The sequence below is a fragment of the Passer domesticus genome, chromosome 1 (genome assembly GCF_036417665.1).
Source record: "Passer domesticus isolate bPasDom1 chromosome 1, bPasDom1.hap1, whole genome shotgun sequence".
Taxonomy (NCBI): Eukaryota; Metazoa; Chordata; class Aves; order Passeriformes; family Passeridae; genus Passer; species Passer domesticus.
The window spans coordinates 126,314,747-126,336,112 of NC_087474.1; the positions used below are offsets into that span (position 1 = coordinate 126,314,747).

At 39.2% G+C, this 21,366-nt stretch overlaps 1 long non-coding RNA gene across 1 annotated transcript; it reads right to left on the reverse strand.

Moving 5' to 3' along the window:
- Positions 1–10,260: 10,260 nt before the first annotated feature.
- LOC135279969 (uncharacterized) lies at positions 10,261–12,030 on the reverse strand. The gene is made up of 2 exons (XR_010347106.1): positions 11,653–12,030; positions 10,261–10,978 (listed from the first exon to the last, which is right to left on the reverse strand). It is a non-coding gene; the product is annotated as an uncharacterized LOC135279969 (long non-coding RNA).
- Between the last annotated feature and the right edge of the window lie 9,336 nt (positions 12,031–21,366).

Genomic DNA, 21,366 nt, shown 5'->3' on the forward strand with positions numbered 1-21,366 from the left:
GATAACAACACATCATATGTGGATGAATTTTGCAATTTATAATATACATTTAGGAAAAGGAATCTGAAAAGTTTCAGTCGTCTCATAACATGACTTCTTCCATTCTCTAACAACATTAAAACAGCTCTTATTAATGCTTGAACAGCAGCAAGTATTTCTTTCTTTGGTTCTGTTTCTTCAATGTGCATTTTTGTATCAACAATATAATGCCTCTGTCGCATGGACTGACATGATAGCACACTAACAATTGTCTATATTCATATTTGGTAAATAGACCACAATTACTCATTGAGTATATAATGCACAATTTACAATTTGTTGAAATATGTATTTCCACATCAGACCATCTTTCAAGCTTTTACAGTCTTTTGTGTCAGGTTCAATTGTCTTCAAGAGGAATTGTTTTCCTTTTCTTTCTTTTAAACTGTTACTAAAGGGAAAAGGCTGAGACAAATACAACTACAGTTATTTTTAATGAAAAGGCTTTCTTCTCTGACTGAGAGTGTACACTTCACCCTTCCCTTACCAAATCCAGATACTGTCATTTTAAATGAACTTACTTCAAATTTTTAATGCAAATCATCAACTGGTTTTAGGCTTAAAATATGAAACAGAAAAAATGCACAATATATGTGTGTGTGTGTGTGTGTGCGTGTACGCACATGTGTGCACCCACACGCAACTGTGCAAGGAGTGGTGATTTCTCCATGCAGAACCAAGATTGAAGTTAACTCACCTCTGGCACCTCACTTACCTCTGGTCAGAAATCTCTCTTCAAGAATCTTAAAAATACCACATTTATGGTAGCTTCAAACACATGAGTCTACAGGAAAGTAATTGTTTTCTTTTCTGGTATTAAGTTTTACCTCCTTAGGCTCACAATTTATAAAAGTTTGAGACAAGGATACTGAGTCAGGAGTAGGAAATAACTTTTTCATGTATAAAAAAGGCATGATTTGGTGCTATTGCCCCCTAAATTTACAAAACAAGAACTATAAATAACACAGAATTCCCCTTGCTATGAAGATCTGTGCATTTCAAAAATAAACATTCATATTTTTTTTTTGTTTACTTGCATTTACACATCACTTGTAAATCAAGGCAGAAAGGTCAGCTCAGACAGTAGTCTACCTTTGAGGAAAACCAATTTTGAGTCCTAGCTTAGCCTAAAGTTTCCTGCACAATCCTGTTCCTAAGTCTTTAATTAAGGTATTGCCCCCCATCCCTTTCCCTAAACCTGTTATGCTTTTGCATTTGACCTCTAAATGTAGAGAAGAAGGAATGCCTCTGATCTTGTGGGTTCAAAAGAATGTCCATTCTACATCCTGACGCTGGAGAGATGCTCATATTGCTGTCTCCAGCACCCTAAGTTTCATGGGAAAGTGAGTGCAGCTGGCAGTGGGAGCACAGCTGGGCTTTGGTGTTGTCCCACATGTTGCCAACAGGGAGCCACGACCTCAAGACAGGCCATGGCAGAGGTCAAAGTACAAACACCACCATGCCTCACATGGATGCTGGGACAAAACACAATAAAAATGTGATTTAAGAGTTCTGCAAGCCCTCACATGAGTTCTGTTAAGTACCTGAGAGACAAATACTGATTGAATTAAAACTAAGCCAAATAACTTTCCTATTCGGAAAGGGAGGACTGCTGGAATACACTCCAGTGACAAATCCCTATTTTCCTTCCCTAAATCCCATGGATTTCATACCACTTGCAAAGGGCTTTCTATTTTTCCAGGGTGTTGCCTAGTTTCTTAGGCTTCAGTCAAGGTAACTGGCCCATAGAGATTGCTTTAAAAATAAGCTATTCTCAATAAACTGATGAAGTATTCCTGAAATATTTTGACTTTCAAGTTTCATCAAAAAATGGAGTCCTTAGTATGAGTTTGGAGATTCTTGTTCATCTTTTTCCTGAGGTCAACAACTGTGAAAAATATCACAAACTTGGATCTACATGTTTTTTTATAAATCTTTGTTTTCCAAGTGCTTTTACTCAAGGGACCCTTATCATTGCAGTAAGAATAACAAAGAAGCTGAGGAGCAGAACTCCAGTTTGTTTGTTGCTCCATAAAACACATACATTTGCACAAATGTTTTTGAATAAACATTTGTGTTTGTGCTTGCACAGCAATTAACAGATTGTAAATACCATCCAAAGTACAGCATCCACTTAGACTCATTGTATATACAGCCCCTGCTTGGATTTTGGTACATAAGACATGAGTCCCGACTGGATTTCACTTTCCTTTTTTTTAGATGTCAGCATAGATAAAGGACTTCTTAAATGGAGTCAGTCTGGTTTAACTCAAGGTACTTGCTCTTGAGATTATATTAATGGAATCAAGACAGCAGCAGTCTCAAACACTGATTTCAGCACTGTAGACATTGTATATATGTTGTCAATACTATGACCTCCTTGCAGTGATCAGAACAATTTTTGTCCCCCAACAAATTAAAGCATTAGTACATAATTCAGATGACAACAAACATTGTACGTGCAGCTCTATCTTAATATTCAAATCATAATTTTTTTTAAACTTAATTTGTCAAGTTCATAACTATCACTTAGAACTTGCTGACAAGGAACCTGATAACACATCATATCAAATTCCATTTTACAACTGTTTCCTTGGAAACACAGGCATAAAAATGGGCCATGCACAATGGAAAGAAATAAAACAAATTAAAATTAACTTTAAAGAATTCCCATGAATCGCAAACTCTGCATTGTTAAAATTTATGCAAAACCAAGGATAATGATTCTTACAATAAGACCATCATTAGTCCCACATTGCCATAGACTCTACTTGCTTTGGCCCTGATCCATCAAATCACTTTAGCATGGAGGAAACTTTAAATGCATGAGGTATCCCACTCAACAGAATGAGTCATGTGGCTAAGGTTATTCATGTACTTAAGAACTGCACAAGAGGTGGCTTTGTCTCCAGAGGCTCACTAGTTATTAGTGAGAGCACACACACACATGCACATATATATCTCTGTGTGTGTATATATATATATATATATGCATGCATGCTGCAGGCTATGCACACATCTTTGGAAGCCATGCTCAGGAGTGAAACTAACATATAAAACACTCAAGTCTTCATATACCATAAGTTATGACTTCTGATTATTTAAAACAGTGAGAAGATAACTCGATAAAGGTAGGAAGACATTAATTTTGAGCAATCTGTTTATATAGGGGTATACATTTTATTTATTGTAAAAATTACATGCCAGTTCAAAGAAGAAAAATTACCTTTTTTGTTGACTTTTGGGATTTTCTTCCATAGGTTTGAAGTGAATTCAGAGTAAGATTACAGGTGACCTGATAAGAGAACTGTCCTGAAATTTACAGCTCCCTTCCTAAAAATACCCATTAAATTTGATTTTTATGATTATCAAGCAAACCAACACTTTTCTTCCTTTTTATTGTAATAATTGAGATGGGTATGTAGATTCTTGTGCTTACATTTGAGACTTAGTACATCAAACTTTAAATGGCAGGACTATCAAAATGCAGATATTATGCTGGTCAATGTATTCTTTCTCCCAGTAAAACACAGCACCAATGACCAGATAGCATTTTAATTCTACTACTTCTTGAACAGAAAAAGCAAAAAGCAATCTGGTCAAAAGATTTTCAGAATACCACTCTTTTTTTTTCTTTTTCTTTTTCTTTTTTTTTTTTTCATCTACATTTAGGTAAAAATGTCATGGATAAAAAAGGAACTTGTCTTGGGGAGTTTATTCCATATTGTACATCACACAATATTTTCTATCTTACTCCAAGATAACTGCTATCATCAATTCATTAAACTAAACCTAGTTATTTTATAGTTAAGTACTTAGCTAACTCTCATGCAACCTTTTTTCCCAGTAATTTTGCCTCAATAGCATACAATGTGGAATATTTTAGTCACAATTTTATAACCCATGAGATTTCAAAAACAGATGTTTGAATTTTTTTGGTAGTACACATCTCATTTTTCAGAGTTCAGACCCAGTTTCAGCAGTTGTTTCACATAAGTCTGGATGAAACCAAACTTTCATTAATCTAAAACTACAATTATCAATTTCTCCTTCAGTCTTACCTATCCTTTGCATAACAAGTTGACACTTCAACTTTTGAGGATAAAGCTATTTCTCACTAAATATTTGTAATGTCTCTTAGCTCTCACAATATTTCCTCAATAAAAGTTAATGCATAAGAATTCATAGAATCATTTCAAAACTCCAGAATGTCTCAATTTTTTTGTCTGTTGTTATGTTTACCTTCATTACAATAGCAGATACCTGAGGGAAATCTGATTTCCAGAGCTTTAGGATAAATGATGAACTGTGTGAAACATCTCAAATTCTCTTGAAACTGAGTTGTTTATAATATATTCCTGTGTAGAGTGGTACGCTATTATATGTTCTCAAATCTTTTTTATTGCTGTTTTCCTCTGATGATTTCTTGCAAAATTTGTACATGGAAATGGAATACTGTGTGGTCTTTATAAAAGTTAAACTTGAACCAGGTATAAATAACATGAAGGAAATCATGAAATACACTTTTTCTCCCTGTTGACATAAATTCAAACTGGCCAAGAGGGATGCACATAAAAGTGTTCTTCTCCACCGTCCTCACAGTTAAATGTCCCTTGAGCGTGGTTTCAGTGTTTGCTACCTAAAGGTTTAGAACAGGATTTGAAATAGTTTTAATAGAAGTCAATAGGAATTTTTGCCAGCTATAGAGAGAATCCTCAGGGTGCCCTGTTTCTTTATTTCATGGGATCTAATTTTACACGAGATTTCATGGTCATTCTTGGAGATGTGCTGTGAGCCAAGAGAATGTTATGCCACTTGCACATTAGAGCAATGCATTTGTATTTCTTGGTTACTCATAGGTAGACTTGTAGCAGGCAAACTGAAGGCTCAACCCATGGATTTAATTTTAGCAGTTGCTAAAATATGGGTAGAAGCTTCAATGAGGAATGTATTTTTTCACAACTGCACATGGCTATCACAGTATTGCAACAAAAGTTCCTGGTACTAGGAGATAATTTTGTGTTGTAAGATGTGCCAAAATCAGCATGTATGTTCTTGAATATTTCTGAAAAATTGCAAAATTGAGCCCAGTTAAATTATAGGATTTAATATAGAGCTACCATCTCCTACCGGGGACTAGAATGTTTTTTTTTCTGGCATAGTGGCTTTTGGACTGTTTTTAGTTATTGCCAAATTTGATCCCCCACATTTGTGCAAATAAGTAAAATGAAGTGTCAGGAGGCTTTAAATTATGTTAATAGCTACGAGTTGTGTACAGCAAGTCTGTAAACCTCATAAGGCCTTTTTGGAAGGCCTTCCTGTTAGAAGTTGAACAACAAAGTTTTTGGGGCTCCTGTTGCAGATTTCAGTCTTTTTTTGAGAATTAGTTTTACTGAGAATTCTGTTGGCCCTCTTTCCTTAGGTTGTTTCTCCCCCTTCAGCTGAAACCACTGCATTTATAGCATGTGACATTCCCCACCTGTGTGGGCAGTGTTAGCAGTGTGAGAGCTGCCTTATACCTCCTGATCCTGAAAAACAGTGCTTTTCCAAAGTCTCTGCAGCTTCTGCAAGGTAGTGATGCGGCTGTCCAAAATTTGTAGAAGGATCTCCAGTGCAGGACAGAACACCAGCACAGTGTAGAGCATCAGCAAAAAACTTCCAGTGTTTAATCCTGCAACAAGAACCCAGACTTCTGGATACGACACAGAAGATAACTGCAGTCACTGTCCATGAAACACCATCAAAAAATCTCACCAAGCAAAATGTAGTTAATATCAATCACCAAAATTATACATCCACTTTTTTTTTTTTTTTTTTTTTTTTTTTTTTTTTTTTTTTTTAATAACCACTGCTTCTCACACCTCTTTTGTTACTTAATTTTTGAACCCTTTTCCTTATCTCATGGTCCTCAGGCATTTATCTGGTCACACCTTAATGAGAGTGATGCATGGTGACTCAGAAAGCCAAAAGTCATTAAATTACTGAAGGACTGAAGCATTAAAATAAAATCTCCCTGAAGGTTGTTGATTTCTAATTTTATATACAGAGAGGAGGAGCAGAGGGGAAGGTTTTGCTTTTCCCTTAATTCTGCCATATTGTCTGATTCACAGCCGGAGACAAACTGAAATGGCCATCTGGTTGATGTGCATACAAAAGGAGTGGTTTGCCAGACAAAGAAAGTACCTTTTATCATACAAAGCAATGCATGTCCTCTTATCAGGCTTCCATTCTGTGGCTCTGGTGGAGCTGCAGGTATGTAGGAGCAGACCCTACACAGCACCCAGACGTAGCAGCTGCTGTTAAAACAGAATTGCAAGTACCGAGGGCTCTGTGGCACATTCATAACATAAAATATACTATGATCATTCTGAATATTTTCAGCTCCTGGTTTCTGATTTTAGCTAGACCATTTCAGTTCACTAATTTGCTCCCATCACAGGAGAAAGTACAGCATTTTCTGCTTAAATAACAATTAGAAATCAGCAACCACTGTGTAAATGGACCTTTTTAGACTGGAGTATGGTTTTTGCAGCTATTTAATACCATCCACAAATGTATCTGTCTACTTTTTGTAATGTTAATTCTGTGTCCACATGCCTGAAAGAAAAAAATTGCTTGCAAAGCATCCCCTTTTTGCCCATATCAACTTTTGCATTCTTAATAAACATACTCAAACACTTCCAAATGGACACTCCATACTAGTTTGATTTCATCTATATTTCAGTTTAAACTGCTGATCCCGGTGTATCCACCACCCAGACTATGTTGAACGTCCCATAAATTTTAAAAGAAAAATTGACAGTAGAACATTATGATAAACATTCCCCTTTCCTGCCCATAGTTGTTCATAGGAATGCAAGAAATTAGTGTTATTTCACATGCAAAAGATATCTGCTGTGTTTATGACTTAATTTTTCCCTCCTATGAGGTACCTTCATTAGATGAAAGACAGTCATATCTACGAAGCACAGGCATTGTTGTTCAAAAGCAATCCTTTATTTCAATTTTCTCATCCTCTCTTCTCCATTGAAACCTCCTGCTCTTTATACTGGACTCTGTTGACCTCCTCTTAAGGGGGTGTTTCATTGCCTTTGCTGCAATGATAACTATGGAAGTAGAACATCCTATTTCCCCATAAAGCTGTCCAGGGAAATGGAATGGAAATTGCCCTGAACTGGCAATGGAAGAGACTCCACTCCTGAGAGTGGGTTGTTCTATGCTGATATTCCCCTTCTCCTGATTTCATTCCATTTTAAATGATTTGTAAAAAAGACTGAAGCAATATGGTTTTCTAACTAGAATGAGGGTCAAAGAGATAAAGCCAGCAAACAAAGGGAGGGTAAGAAGTGATCCCAGGTTTCTAAGCATCATTGGGAGGTTCATTTCCCTGGTATGTGGCAGGCATGGCAATATTATTAAATGTTCCCCAGGCAACATTGCTAGGCTCCAAATTCTGTATTTTACTTCCAGAAAACAAAACACTTTCCTTTCACAGCTATCCCCTCCATCAATACGTAACAAAATACCCAGTATGAAAGCTGTTTCATTTCAGATAGTGACTTTCACTGTATTTATGCTGTTGTGGTATAAGGTCATGTTAAAACAAGGAACAATCAACTTAAATGTTACTCATAGAATATGGAGGTGTAATTGTAGCAAAAATATTCTAATAAAGTTTTACAGGTCCAATACATTATTTTGAAATAAACGTGCACAAAGGATGCCTTGAAAGATGGTACTGAATTCTAAGTGTCAGTCATGCAAGAAGCAGAGATTTAAAAGCAGCCTTTGTATTCACAGGTCCATGACACAGAGTCCCTATTTGGAATAAGATGAAAGAACATTCAAGGACAAAAGCATTTCTGGCCCTAAATTTCCCTTCACTTCATTCAATTATCTAGAAACCTATCGTTTTTTCCTCCTCATAATATATGACATCAAATTTCTATGCATTAAGTGAAACTTCCCTCTGTTGGGGAAAGACCTCCAAATTTCTCAGCCATGCAGTGGCAAATTTCAATTGGGCCAGGCTTTTTTTCCCATTGATCTAATGCACACGTGTATTGAAATGTACCGTGCATTATGTGTCGTGCATTCTCACCCACTAAAAAAGAAAAAAACCATTTGTTATACTCAAACAGTCTCTGAAGGTGATTTCACATTCATCTTCCCATGGAGGGAGCAATTCAAGCCTCCTCTCCAACAGGAGGTAAAAGTCCTTGTAGAGACCGGCTGGAGATCATGGTAGGGGAAAACAAACTCTGTAACAAGGGGTCTCCACAGTGTAGCTGTGGACTGGGGCTTGTCACCTAAACCATCTGATCTGGTCTTTGCCCTCTTTTCCACAGGAGCAAAGCAGGTTTATCTGCTTGTCTCTGTAATCAGCATGAGAAACAAACAGAAAATAAAACAGAGAGAGGAGGCAGCCCAAGACAGAAAGCTACCAGGGTTAAGCTACAATTTAAAAAGGTCCCAGTTAGATTTTTCTTGGTGCAAGTGCATTAGTTTTTCATTATACTTGAGTTCCAAAATCTTAGTGTCCAAATACCTAAATGTCTATGGTTTGTTGCCATAATAAAGATGTCAGGCATTCAGATATTTTGGCAAGGTCTACACAGGAACCTCAGGCTTACAATATAATATTTCTTGTTTTACTCTGTTATATTGCTCTGTTTTGGGAACTGTACCATAGGAAATGTCTGTGCAGTTCTCCAGTTCTGGGAGAGGTTGTTAATATACCTGTCCTGTTGTAATCTGTATTACCACATAGCAGAAAAAAGCAGAGTGACACCTTGTAATCCCAAATCAAACTTCTCAACAGAGAGAGCAGAAATCCTCAGGAGTTATCTCTAAAACTCCTTCCTCATTCTCCTAACAGCACCTCTTGGTCAGATCAAGGTTTTGCCACTACCTCTTTAACCAACTTCCAGGGCACTGGAGCAACAAAATACCATTTTGCCTGGTCAAAACAATGGAATTACACTGGGCCATTTCTGTCACAGTCTCTTGGCACCTGTGTACTGGTGAGAGGGAGCACAGGTCTTCTCCCATGCATGCAAAGTCATATTGGTAGAGAGGAACAGAGGTACAAAGACAACCTATTTATTTGTTTTACAAGCATAAAATGTGCAAGACAGGATGGTCAGCTGTATGTGCAAAATTAGTCAGATGGAACAGAAACCTGAAGTTCAAAACTCCATGCTCCACACTGAATCAAAAAAACAAGTTGTTTTTTTTTTTTTAATTGCTTTTGATAACGCTCTGTTTTACAGAGAAATGTGTGCCAAGGACTTACTCAAACACAGTGAAGTTGTTGAAAAGACTCACTGCTGTTGAAAGACTTTGAAACAGGCCAAAAGACTTTCTAGAATATTTCACTAGTAATGAAGACAAAAACGAGTGGCTGGAAAGGCTAAGGGCTATGGGGACGTTTTAAAATGTGGTGGTAGAAAACCAAACATGCAAGCAAGCAAACAGAGAAAGACAGTGACCATCTGCCACACGGAGCGGGGACGCAGACGTCGATCCATCCTCCTACCAAAGCAGGCTGGGAAGATCTTGGGGCAGGATCCCGCGGGCAGGAGGAAGGCTGCCCGTCCTCTGTCTCCTCTCAGCGTGTCCTTCTTGCTTCAGTCCTGCAAAAAAGCTTCAGCCTGGAAGCCCCCCATGTGCAAGCTTGAAAACAGCAACAAACACGTTATTTTACCTTCTCTTAAAAAAAAAAAATGGGAGCTTATCAAGCCAAGGACACCATAAAAATAAGTATAAAAAGCAGAAATAATTAGGAAAAATAAAGGAATGGCTATGTTTCTTCACCACCACTTCCAGGGAAGTTCACCCTTGGCTACTCATGCAGTAGGACAAATGACAGAAAACACCTGATGGGTGGATACTGCCCTGCCTGTCCAAGGGTGGAAATAGGGCATTTGGGGCTGCTAGTGGTGTGGGTGGTGGCCAGAGAGGGACAAAGGCTTGTGAAGAGTCTGACCCGGACAGGCTGATCCTGTAAGGTACTGAGCCACCTTGTCAGGCATGTTGGGAACCTTGCAGGATTGGGCCCTGAATGACTGTATTTGATAAGCAGTCATGGCAAAAGAGTTATACGGAGATATTCATCCAAAACCAGGGAAACAAGAATCACTGTAGTTAGCAGTGGAATTTTTAGCATAAATGGGAAAACCCAGCATTTAATACACAACACAAGGTCCATTTGCAGCCATATAATTGCTGTCAGCTAATGCCTGATAAACCCTGCCTAAATTGGGATTTTATTATATCTATTTTATCATATATCTATATTTACTCTGACAAAAGTTGGACAAACTTGTCCAAAAGACCAGGGGTCCATTTTATGTGCTTGGGTGTCCAAGCACCTGCCAGCTGTTTGTCCCTTGAATTGAGGACATCATGTTTTCAATTTCCTTCAATAAAGCTATGAATCTGGCAATTTGCTGGCCTGCTTCAGCTAAACAGAAAGGACAATTTGAGAAAGATCATAGTTCAGGCTCAGTCAGACGGAAACGATTGAAAACAGAGAGCTGGCTGCTATGTTTCCCCAATGCAGCTTGCTGTCGCAGTTTGACTGACAAACTGACTTTTTTGAGGTGCTCATGCCCATTTCAGTCAGAGTTTATTGAAGGTGATTTTGATCTTCTCCATGAGGCCACAGCAGCGGCCATGCCATCTGTCACCTTGATTGCATCGTGGATTCTCTGGAGAGAGTGCGATGGCTCCTGATCATTTACAGATTGTGCTGCTTTCGCCTCCATAAGGACCACATGCACAGAGCCAGATGGTGAACATACACGCTTATTATAAGTCTTTATCTCTGTGCAGGAAGGAGAGGCACCATTAGATCTCCCTCAGGAGCTCCGCTCCTCTCTACCATCATGCTGCTCTTCAGCAAATACAGTCTTCTTCAGCTGTCATCAGCCTACCTCTGAAAATTAAAAAAATAAACAATAATTCCATCAGCGCGGGCACGAGACGCGCAGACAGTGCCACAAAGCAGCTCCCCCGCCCCTTCCCCCGGCACACACACACGCTCGGGCTCCTGCGACTGTCAGCGTTAGGTGGAAACAAGTTTGTTCGCGAAAAGACAGTTAATGTGCAATTAGGAGAGACTTCTTTGTGAAAATAAAGCAATGCCATCCTGGTTGTTCTTGGCACATTTCTAATTCAGCGCGTTCTCTCTCTTTAAAGCAAAGCCTGAGCAGGCGATTGCTGTTTTTCCAAAGGCAGCTTTGTGTTTGTGTCTGTGTTTCTCCTGTCGGAGAGCAGTGACGGGGCTGGGGCTGCGTGGCTGAAATGCGGCTGTCAGGGCCGGGCACGGAGCAAGGAGCGGGCAGGGAGCAGGAGCTGGGCCGGGCACGGAGGAAGGAGCGGGCTGCGGGGAGCAGGAGCTGGGCCGGGCACGGAGCAAGGAGCGGGCTGCGGGGAGCAGGAGCTGGGCCGGGGCTGGGGCCTGGCGGGCACTGCGGCCCCCACAGCGGCGATGGCGGGCGCTGAGCCCGTCAGGGGAGCGCCGCAAACAGATTTGCCGGATCCCCTCGGCAAGGAGCTGCCCTCCGCTCCCACCTCGCCCAGGGACAGGGGAGCAGCACAGGGCCTCACCTGGGCCGGCTCGCCGCAAGCCCCGCGCCGTGACCTCGGCTCGGGGCTGCCACATGGCGCAGTCTGAGCGCTCCTCTCCGAGAGCTCCGTTCTGTTTGTGCAGCTCCTGCGTAACAAACTCTTCATTGCTGCTAACGCGGTGGGGTTTTTCCTTGCTAGATGCTATGCTCCCACTAAGCTGCAGTTCCTCCTTTAAGGGATGGTAATTATTAAATTTCAAAATCTTAGCAGAAGAGCCATTGCAGACACACATTTCTGGGCTTTGCCAAGCGCAGAGCATCCTTCAGAGTGAAAACCTGGCCTGCTTCCAGCTACAGTGTCTTTCCTGAAGCACATGGAGATTAATTTGTTTGTTTCTTTCTTAAAAGTGCTTCTTGTCTGAAGACTGCATGTCAGGAAAATAAGATTCAGACACGAGACTGACACCTTCCGAAATGCTTCAGGAACTTGTTACGGTCACTATCCCAGAAATGGGAAAAAAATGAGGAAAATTAAAAATAATGGCTTAAAAAGCAGAGGGTGATAGATGAAGATAGTATCACTTACACTGATTATTTTTTGCTTTTTCTCTGTATATGTAAAAACAGGGATCATATAAATGCTTTCCATTATTTCCGTCTATAAATTGGTCATGGAAATACTACAGTTGTCAAGCAACTTCTACAGCAGGAAAACCTCAGTTTCAATATGCAGAGATTCCACCCTACTTTTCCCTTTATTCAAACCATGTAGAAGACAAATGCGTGTTTTTGCAAAAAATAGTAGCTTTCTCCACAGGTGAAGCCATGTTTAAATACAGGCATTGGCAGCTCTCACAGATGACAGCAAATCCTTTTTATTCTTCCTACTTTCAATTAATTTACTGTATCAAATTTCCAGTTTTGCCAGAAAGCTTTTAATATTTTACAGAGTTGTTCCCCAGACTTTGTGTTTTAGTTCCTGGATGCTATGGCATCAAAAGACAGGAAAAAAAAAAAAAAAAAGAACTCCCCACAATTAAAAAACAAGGTTTCAAATATAAAAGTACGTAAGTAGAAACACATGCCTATGTTTACTGTATACCAATATCTCAAGCTTATATCAGGGCATTATGTTATTCTTTCTTGCAGTATTGTGTAGGCTGCTATCTGATGATAATGCTGTATTTTGTGACTTTGTAATTCCACTGGAAAATATAAGCTCTCTATGTGGTATTACAAGTTCAGTACATAGAAAAATCCCTGTGATAACTAGCAATTATTTTTACACTCTTTTGTCTGGGTCTGTCCATCCCTAGTATCCCTTCCCAAATTAGGCTAGCATGTGGCTATCATGTATCCCCTCTGTGGACAGAATTATATATTGTGTTCAAAATCTCTATTAATCTGATTAAGTTACTGAGTGACTAATCCTTTAATCTCCTTGAGAGCACTGTTATGTCTGCTGTGTGTCAGATTTGTAACTAGTAATCAGTTAAGTAAATGCTAAAAGTTAAACAAAAACTACTTTGGATCCACTTTAACAGCTGCTTTTGGTTAGTGACCTTTATAGTTGAAACTGTATGGAGAACATGAGTGAAAAGAAGAAATAGCTTCTGGTGGCAAATCTGCTGCTCCAGCCAGTTGTAAGGACCATCTTGCCACTGCTCCTCCAGTCTTTAGTTAATTATAAATGAACAGATAATTTCCCCTTTGCTGTGTTTCTTTCACTCTGGAAAGAAAATACATGGAATGGTTTCTGCGTATTTATAATTTGGGAAGGAAATTCTGTTGCAAATTAATTTCTAACTATTTGCTTTTATTTCTTCTGTTCATTAAAGTCATCACTGCTGTGCTAGTTTTGGACAGCAAGAGTTAATTTTCTTTGAGGTAGCTGGTATGGGGCTACGTTTTCATTTGTGCTCAAACTGTGCTGATAGTCCAGGGCTGTTTCTGTTATTATTGATCAGTGCTCACACAGGGTCAAGGCCTTTCCAGCCTCTCACCCCACCCACCAGCCAGGGGGCTGGGGGTGCACAGGGAGCTGGGAAGGGACACAGCCAGGGCAGCTGTCCCCAGCTGACCACAGGGATATTCCATAACATATGGTGTCACACTCAGCCTGTTGACATGGGGGAAGAAGAAGGAAATGGGGGACATTCAGATTGATAGTGTTTGTCTTCCCAAGTCACCATTATGTGTGATGAAGCCCTGCTTTCCTGGGGATGGTTGAACACCTCCGGGCCCATGGGAAGAGGTGAATGAATGCCTTGTTTTGCTTTGCTTGTGTGCATGCAGCTCTTGCTCTACCTATTAAACTGTGTTTATTTCAACCCACAAGTTTTCTCACTTTAAATCTTCTGATTCTGTCCCCATCCCACCGTGTGGGGAGTGAGTGAGCAGCTGCAGGGGGTTTAGCTGTTGGCTAAACTACATTTGCTAAACCTTTACCTGAACAAACACAGACACATTTGAAAAGCTGCACTGAAAAAAAAACAACCCACAACTGTTTTACCTTAATAAAAGGAGACTGTGTGGAAGGAGATTTGGGGCAGGGGAAGGAAAATGTGCAATCTTCATATTAAAAAAAAAAGTGTAGACCTATTGCTGGCAGATGTAGAGGCATCAAGTCAATATGGTAACAAGGATCAATATGCCCTCAGGCAAGATATGACTATGACAATGCTGAATGCATGTATAAATTTCCCACTGCAACTAGCTGCCTAGGAACAAAATGAATTCAAAGCAGCCGTGCAGAGAGGAGTAAATCTTGAACCTGGTATCTAGCTCAGAGGTGACCAGGGCACCAGGAGACAAGCAGAGGGGCCAGTGGGAATACTTCTCAGACAAGCTGGCCCTTTGTCACCCTTCTTTTGTCACCCCTGCAGCCTCAGGTCCACATTCCCCCCAATAGCACCCATCAGGAATGCACAAGATATGTTCAATTTGATTTTCATGGGGGCTACAGCACTAAACTGGCTTTCCTGGTATTTTATATTTGCAAATTACTTCTCTTTAATAGAAGAGAAGTAATTATTTTTACCTGAGTGAAGAGGAGGCATGTTCCTGAGTTACAGAGGCAGAAGAATGTTTACTGAATGTCTCTTTTCAGGCTTTCTTTCAGGAGGGCAGCAACTAATGGGAAGCTGAGGTTTTAATAAAATGGCAGAATAAAAGTTGTGGGGAAATGATCACATGTTGGGGAGATCAGCCAGGCCTGTCAAAAACTCAAAAGGCTGCAGAAACACTAGATTTCTGTAAACCCATTTATATAGTAATTTTCAAGGAAACCTTGGATAAAGAATATCCATTAATTCTAGTCACACATAAATCAAAACACTTTAGAACTCGAGGTCTTTTATATCTTTTTTCGTTTTTGTAAGTTTATCTTTAAATGCAGTCATTTAACCTCAATTAAAAACAGAGTAAGTCAAGCAGACACGAGAAATGTCTAAGTAACAAGGAATATGAGCACAATAGGTTTTAGGCCAGATTCCTCTTTGGATGCACAAGCTGGTCTCCCACAGATTTCTATGACAGACACATTGACAGCAGTGGGAATCAGGCATACTCATCCAAGGGCATAATTTGGCCCATAATGTATGAGGTTTGTCCAGCTTATGAAAGCAGCAAGCAGTGTATTACAAACACTGCCTCTGTGTAGCTTACTGGGGGTTTAAATCCTCAGTGGCATTTCCTGTGCCTCTAAAATGCATTTGATAAAAATAGCTGAGGCTGCTTGAATCAATACTTGTTGAAAGAACAGACCTGCTAAAAAAATTACAGTTTGTTGCAACAAGGTTATCCATTTAACAGGTTTCTATTTGAATTACCAAACAATCCTCATTTTATAGCCTACCTAAAGCCATGTGCATCCAGTGGAGAAAGTCTGATATTTTCCATCCTTGATTCTTAAGCCTGTCTTTGCAATGTTTTCTAGCCTTGTACGCAGCAATTTCTTTTCACCTGAACCATGGTAATGGCTTGTGTAATTATGACTTTGTACATGAGCTGAACTCCCTGTGGATGTTTAGATTCCTATTATCTTTAACCTCACCCACCTCTGTCAGTGAACTCTCACCTTGGCAGCTTGTTGGAGGCTCAGCTGGGGGCTGAGAGGCGAGCAGGGCGCTCTCAGGGGCTGGGAGCTCGTGGGCAGTTCCTTAACCCTTATGGGGCACCACTGCCAAGGAAGGGAAGGCAAGCAGCAGCCCTTTTCTCTCCAGTTCTGCCCAGCCAGACTGCCATCACTGGAAGCCATTTGCAGCCACCTCTGAGAAACCAGTTCACTCAATTGTGGAACTGGAGGTTAAGCCCACCAGGCTGTGCTTTTTTTTGTTTTGCTAAGAGGTCCCATTTATTGCTTGGGACACTTTGACAAGCCTATTTGAGGAAAAAAAAAAAAAAAAAGTTGACTATTAATTTCTCTTGCTGTTTTTTGCAGCTCCCATAAAATTAATTATCTTTCTTTTCCTTGCCCACGTGCACTGGACAAGAGATTCAAGGAGCTCTTACTGGTAAAAAATGCTCACCCTAGGATGCTATTTGCATTCTCCTTCACCCTTTCTTTCTCTTGCATATCCATTCAGCCATTAACAGCAGAGGTAGAAGAAATAAGTGTCCCCATAGTACAAAGGTGAAGCTTCCTTCTGGCTAAGAAAGTGGTTGGGAAACTGGTGAATTCAGCACAGGCTGGTCCTTGTAACAGATGGAGAAAAGTCCTGTCACTGTGAGGGACTGACCCCCCAGTCTGACCTGACTGTACTGAAGTCAATGAGAGAAAGTAGGTCTGAGTCTAAATAAAACACAGTTTAAAGCCACTAAATGGAAACCCACAGGAAATTTTTCAAACCCTGATGAAGCTTTCTGTGTGACACAGTTATATGTTTAATTTCATTCTGAGGGTTATCAGTTCTTTAAAAAGAATTTTCCCTTCTTATAGCTAAATTACCCTTACATGAAAAATAAAAATCACAGCAGAAATGTTACAGTAAAAGTTTTCTGCAACTGAAAAACCACAGGAGGTGTGGTAAACCATCTGTAAAATTTTTGACAATTAATTTGAGATCTCAGTCCAATTTCTTCTGGCCATATTAACACTGAGCTGAATAGAGATTTTCTTTCCCAGGAAAAAAAATCACCAAGACTGAAACACTGGAGCTTAGTTAACAGGGACCCAGACTGGTAAGATCCAACTTGTTTGCTGAGGCCATTTCTAGTCCCATTGAGCTGCTGGCATTTTTCAGTCACAATGTATTTGCTGGTAGGTTTCAACCCTCATCAACAATTCTGTGTTAGTGTATGAGTTCTAACACTCATCCTTTTCCATGGAATTTTGAGACTGACACTGAATGCTGATTTATAACATTGAACATAAGCTACAGGCATGGTATGTTAAGTGACCATTGAACCAAAACTCACAGTGATTTAAGGTCCAGGATTTCACCAAGGTGTGCCCTCATCCATATGGGCAAGCAAGATCTAAAGTTAATAAAGAACTTGCTGTTTTTTCTTTTGGACATTACTAAGCTTTGGATTTTCTGTATGTCACCAGAAAATGAGATCAACAAAAGCAGTACAGCATGCATTGTGTTTTCACACTGCTAAGGATATAAATGACCTCTGTGTATGAGAATCACATGTTAATAAAATTTTGATAGTCTAAATAGCTACTTTTTTTTTTTGTCCAAAGCAAAAATAATTTGGCCACAGCAACAGAAGAATGAAGTCAAATGAAATTATAATCACAGTATTGATCCATTTGGATATTGTCAGAGCAAACCCCCTAGATCAATTAAAAAGCACAATTTGGTGCCCCACTGAAAAACCAAAGCCAAAACCAAAGAAACAAAAAAACCCATATGAAATCAGATTATGCCTAGTTCCCTTAATCTAACAATTTACTTAATTTTTTTCTCTATGATTTTTTTCACAACAGTTTTCTTCATCTGCCTTTATGCAATTCCAACACTGTACTGCACTGGGTTCCTCTTGTCTTCTTACTCAGGAATGAAGTGTGCATACCAGTTTTGCATGAATGTGTAGGGATGGCTTGACAAACTGTTTTGGGATGAACACAGATGCATTTTGTATAGCATGTTCTTTATGGTGGAATTAATAGTCATGTCTTTAGATTTGCTTTGTGCATCTCATTCTCTGATGAGATTAAATGCCCATCACTGGTGCAGCAAAGATGGTTCATTTTCCTAAGAAGTTCTGCTTTAATTGCCAAAGAGGTCTGTGGTCGCTTCTCTCAGAATTTCTGACCCCAGCAGGATTTCCTTCTGAAGTACTCACCATCTCCATGTGCCTTTCCTCTTTCCTAGCAGCTGTGGCTGTTCTCTTCTGAGCACTAGCTGAATATAAGAGCACTGCAGGGCGAGCCATAACTCCAATAGCCAGTGCTGATACGTGGTGTCCATATGGACAATATAACTTTACATTAAGGCCTTTCTTTACTGAGTTTGATCCTGGCCCCATGAGTCAGACTCTAGCTGTCAAGGGATTTGTTGTAAGTAATGGTCATTTGTGTTTCATAATTATCTTGAATAAACACAATTAGTTCCACATTCTGCTGTTTTCTTCCTAAGGCATCTGTAAACATTCTGTACTATTCTAGCAAATGGCTTTTGGCAATCATTAGAAAATAAAAAACCCAAAGCAAAATGGTTCTCAGTGGATCCTTTTAATTTATTCTAAGGAGTGTGCCCAGAGGAGTAATGAGACCTACTAGACAGTAATGGCAAAGGGATATTATCTTTCACTTAGTTAACCATCGTAACCCACTTTGAAGTATCTCCAATCACAGTCCTCATGTGGTTAAAACAGAACATACACTCAAGAGTTTTCACTTCAGGGTTTCTCCAGTAAGCCAACCTAATATATTTGGTACAGGAATAATGTTGGTATCTTCCATTCTTCCATTAAAAAGGATATCCAAAAAAGCTAGCTGAAAATGTTAATAAAATAACAACAAAAAAACCCAAACCAATCCCCTTGCCAAAAAAAACCCAAAAACCAACCCCAGACAAAAAAACAATAGTCCCCCTCCCGCACCCCCAAAAAAAAGGAGTGTAGAAATTTTTGACAGCACCAGGCACGCAAAAATCCGGATTGTTTTCTAAATGCTGCTGATTCTTTCTAGCCTTTGGGCACTAGGCAATTTACTTGTCCTCTCTGTACCCCATTTATTCTTTCTATGACATAGGGATGTGTAGCATTTGTCTACTTTTGCAATTCTCTTTAGATTGAAAGCATTGCAAAATTGTAGTAATGTTATTCCCTATATAATACTGGCACCAGGTTTATGTACAAGTTAAGTTAATAGGATAATATTTCTTTGAGATAATGGACTTTTTTTTTTACATTATACGTTAGAGAAACAGAAAATCAATAGTCCCAGTCTATTAAAAATAAATAAAACATTGAAAAAAAGGCTAATTGAATATGGAGGAAGAAGTGTTGTAGTTGTTGTTCTAGTAAACAGGCAGTTAAAACTAAGAGAAAAGTGTCAATTGGTAAAATTAGCTAAAAAAGTTACTTTGAGTCTTTGCCCTACATTTGGACTATCAAAACTGAGGCAAACTTTTCAAAGCAAATTGCTGAGGATTGCCAAGTTAACAAGCTGTTCTGTGCTGCAAGGGACATATTTATGGACATACTTTCAACAAGACGTACCTAGTGCTACCAAGCTGTGCTGTACTAAAGAGCAGTAAGTATCAGATAAACTGATTTTTTTTTGTTAATAAAGGATTTCACACATGAGAATGATTAAACACAGCTCAAATATTCAGAAGTGTACAAACCTTTTCCTCCCCCCAAATCCACTCCTCTTTTCTGCTACAATAGTGTTTAAACAAAGTAAGAAAACCCAGGAAATTCAAAGATAAGAAGACACAGAGTTTTATAAGAATTTTATTAGAAGAAGCAGTGCAAAGTTAATTATGGGTGAGTACAAGGTCTTCAGTAGTAATTTTTACTTTAGTGGGGCTGTGTGTAGCATCTTCAATGACACTTCAGAGTATGCCTTTTGAATCTATCTGTTCCTTAAGGGCTGTGTTTTAAAATGTTTCATAATCTCTTCTTCAAAAAAATCCATTCTGAAAACTATTTCTAGCCTACAAGTCCAACAAAGCTAATATGGAAAACAAGAATAGCTAGGAAAAGGGCTTACTTCTGGACAATTTTCATAAGGAGCAGAGGTTTTAATGACAATTTTCTTCAAAATCAACCTTTTGTATGCAACGGGCCAAATTCTAACTGCCAAGGCAAATGCTGTTTCCAGACACAGGATTGTTTTACACATTCAGGTTCCTTTGCAGCTCCCAGACCTCAGGAACATTGCTGTTCACAGAAGGGTAAAGTCTGAATACATGTACCCTTCCCATTGCTGGGAGCTAAGGATGTGCATGAGAGAACCCATTGCTGGGAGGACACTCATATTCAGACATTCTATGTCTAAGCCCACCTGTGGCATTGCAAAACCCACCAGAGAAAGCCTTCATAGCCCATAAACAAAGACAACTTTAGCTAAATACATCATTTGTCTTAGTTTCTCCTTCCTGGTTCAGATTAGAAATGGTGCAGTGAATAGACAAAGGTTTGTGTCTGTAAATGTGTTTCAAAGCTAGCTGAGCATTTTGGATCTGCTTTGTCCAGAAGGGCTGTGAGCTTCACTGGTATGTGACTCATCACAATGTTGTTCCTGGGACATCTTTCTGTCTTAGAAGAGACCTATTTTTTGTTGTTGTGCTTCTCAGAATATTTTGCAGTGTCCTTCACTGAAGTGCAGGAGCTCAGGATGAAGCTTATTCCAACCAGAACCAGAATGTCACTCACCAGGAGGTAACTCCAAGGTATTAAAAATGCTTGGAGTAATTTTTTTTTCCTGTGGTCACTTTCTTTCATATAACCTTAGCCACGTTTCCAAGTATATGCATTCTCCCATGCCATTTGTACATTGGAAGTACCATATCAAACAGGTATGTGCATCTTAATTTAGCCTGTTTATCAGATGAAGTAATTCTATCCAGTACACTATTAAACACTTCTGAAAGAAATAAACCTGTCAAAATTTTGGGGTTATGAATGTATTTCAGGTTTAGTTTTCATTATTTTAAACCACAGAACTCCTAATAATTGAGAAGAAGAAAAAAAAATAAAGAAAAGGAATTTGAATTACAGGAGTGTAAATAACAGAATTTAATCTAAGTAAGTGATCTGCATGCAGCACAAAGCCCAGAAAATTGCAGAATGTTTTCGCACTTTCCTTCTGGACTCCTACTGTTCTCAAAAAATGATTTAGTATTTACCTTTAAGATAACATTAACCTTAGGGGCTTTCAGGGAGATATATTGATTTAACTATAGTAAACATGACAATATCCTTTACTGAAACATCTGAAAATACATTTATTCCAGGGCCTGAAAGTCAGATTCCTTCTTTTTAAGTACAAACTTGGGTTTTGGAGGATTTTTCCCTCCTAGTTCTGGTAAGAGATATTTAAGCAGAAAGAGCAGCTTGTTTCCTTGACAGCAGAGAACCAACTGTTTTGGTTTTCTTTGTTCCATGTCTGTTCAACATACTGTATCCATAGAAATAGCTGCTGTCCCAGAAGTTCAAGCATTTTGTATTATTTATACCCAAAGATTGAGTTAATGCTACCTTAACTTTGCAGAGTTTCTATCATAAAATTTCAGAAAGGCAAAAAAAAAGGAAGCAAAGGTTCCCAAGGCAACGTTGTACATTCTGTATGTTT